Source organism: Phyllostomus hastatus, unplaced genomic scaffold (assembly GCF_019186645.2).
Source record: "Phyllostomus hastatus isolate PE091 unplaced genomic scaffold, TTU_PhHast_1.1 phas_scaffold_216, whole genome shotgun sequence".
Lineage (NCBI taxonomy): Eukaryota > Metazoa > Chordata > Mammalia > Chiroptera > Phyllostomidae > Phyllostomus > Phyllostomus hastatus.
In genome coordinates, this window is record NW_025334018.1 from 8,211,205 (window position 1) to 8,213,656 (window position 2,452).

The following is a 2,452-nucleotide window of genomic DNA, read 5'->3' on the forward strand; positions in this document are numbered from 1 at the left end:
CTGCCTGAAATGGCCTCAGCGGGAAGTTTTCTTCTTGTACCCAGACGATGACAATGTCCAGCCAAGGCAGAGTTCCTCTTCCATTTTCTGTCCTTGCGATGTATGTGGGGCCATGCCCTTGTCTGCGTCTTGCAGGCTTGCCCCCAAAACTACCCCAACAAGCCCTGCTGTCAGCCACCCACCACGTTAAGTGCTGCAGTCCTTCCCGCTGGGGGAGGCGCACTGCTTTGGGGACGCTCCCTAGTGCAATCCTCGCTTGTGCTTGTTGGCTTGGGATCGAGGTCCTGCTAACAAAATCAACTTGGCGTGGTGTTTTGGCTGACACAGGTTTGATTGGGGAACAGATTCTGTTGCCCTCACTTTGTCCGGGGGGCAAATCCCCAAGACATGGCCACTGACAGGTTAAGGCCCTGGTGTTCTGCTCAGGCCTGGTGCTCTGAGGGGTGAGAAATATTGGCTTAGATAGGCTGCAGTTCCTGAGAAAGTGAGTGTGCACACACCTGTTTGCATTGCCTGGTATTTCCTGGGCTCTGCGTGTGGCCCACAGGGGCCCAGTGAAGCCGAGCAGAGGACCCTTCCGAGGTCCCGCGGTCAAGGCCCTGAAGAGAGATCAATGATGCAGACAAGGCCCTACCCTTAAGGGTCTCACCTTTGACAGTAAACAAGGAAAGACCAACCAGGGAGGGCCTCCACTGTCCCACAGTAGCGAGGGACCCGGCCCTAGGCTCCCTAGTACTTCTGCTTCGCTGCCTTCTTTCACCGCTCCCCTTCTGCACCCTATGACCTTCGACTGTTGTGGCAGGAAGAGCAGAGGAGAAAGGCAAAGGCAGGGCATGGCCATTTCCACTAAGCTGGGAGACCCCTGAACTGCCTAAGCTGTGACAGCATAATCTGCAGGCGGTTTTCAAATCTCGGGGCCCCAGGGAGGTCTTGGATATCTTTGGCATTTTGAGTTTTCTCTTTTAAGTCCGATTTAGTATCAGTTCAGGGAGTATGGAACTGCACAAGCTCGGCCACTGATGGCTCTCATGATCTGGAATGTCACGCACTCTTGAGAATTTTGGGCAGCACCTTTGTAAACAAATGTCAATGGGTGAGATGTCCTGTGAAGGTGCCAGCTCCGCCCAGCCCTGAGTCCCTGATGTTTCTGCTTGTAACTCACAAAGTACAGATCCTGAGGATACCATGGTGCATTGTGGGTCTGGGTAGGGAATGAGGCTCTGGGCAGAGATCTAGAGGGCCTGTGCTTGCGTCGGGTGCCGTCACAGTAACATAAGCGCAGCAGACTGGGTGGCTTCAACAAAAAAACCTCATTTTTATCGCAGTTATAGAGACTAAATGTCACAGATCACCATGTTGGCAGGTGTAGTTTCTCCCAAAGAGAGGAAAGAGTGGAGATATGACCATTTCTCAAATGTCCCTTGAAGATGAGGACTGACGCTGCTGAGGAGTCCCCAGAAGGCTTCGGGAAATACGATCACCATCTCCCCCGAGGAGCCCCAGGTTATCCTGGAAGTTGAAAGAGAGACAATTTGATGGCTTCGTGGGTATAGGAAGCACTTCCCTTGTACTGACCACCAAGAAAGGCACCTTGTCTAGCAGGGGTTACACTACAACAGGAATACCAGGAAAAGGCGACACCAATTGGTTTCTGGAGTCCTTCACCTATGAAATAGGCTTGGCGGGGGCTGCCCTCTCGCTGTCCTCACACAGTTGTCCTTCTGCGTTGTCTCTGTCCCCCATCCCCACTTCTCAAGAAGACACCGCTCGTGCTGAGTTGGGGCCCATCCCGATGACCCCATTTTAACTCACTCGCCTCTTTAAAAGTCCCATTTCCAAATGCGGTCACATTCTGTGTTCAACATATGAATGCCCATACCCAGAAAGTGGAGACTTCCCCCTACGGCTCCCCCCGTCCCCCGACCCCCGCCACACCCTCCCTGACCCGCACCCCGACCAGTGCCCGCTGCTCTGGAGATGGGCTCCTCCGCCTGTCATTCAGTCTCAGGGCAGAAACTGCTTTTTTTCGCCCTTCCGGGTTGCCGAAGTTCGCGGAGATTGGGATCCTCTCGTTGGAACTGAAGCCGGAGCTGGTTCTCTCGTGTCTTCCCCATCCCCGGCCTCCATTTGCCCTTCTGGTCTTCTCCCCGGGTGGGGGGGGGGAACATTAACGCATCCGGGCAGCGGCCAGAGGGCGAGAACCGGAGGAAAACAGCTGCGGAATGCGGAAGCCGTGCCTGCGACCTGACTGCGGCAGACGGGGTCCGCTAGGGGGCGGTGCGGGGAGTGGGGGAAGGGACGGGACAGGCGAGGAAAGAAAAGAGAAACTGCGGAGGGGCGGGGACTATTTCGCGCGCACTGCGGTTTTCAATGCGGTCCGATGATCTCGTATATCAGGGGCCCGAGCCGGCCTCGCCAGCACTGAGGCTTGCGTAGTCTGGTCGCAGCAATC

The 2,452-nt window shown here is 55.5% G+C and overlaps 1 long non-coding RNA gene across 1 annotated transcript; it reads right to left on the reverse strand.

The window, feature by feature from the left end:
- Positions 1 to 1,291: 1,291 nt before the first annotated feature.
- Positions 1,292 to 2,270, reverse strand: LOC123804709. Its single transcript, XR_006783200.1, has 2 exons — positions 1,958 to 2,270; positions 1,292 to 1,509 (listed from the first exon to the last, which is right to left on the reverse strand). It is a non-coding gene; the product is annotated as an uncharacterized LOC123804709 (long non-coding RNA).
- Positions 2,271 to 2,452: the final 182 nt, after the last annotated feature.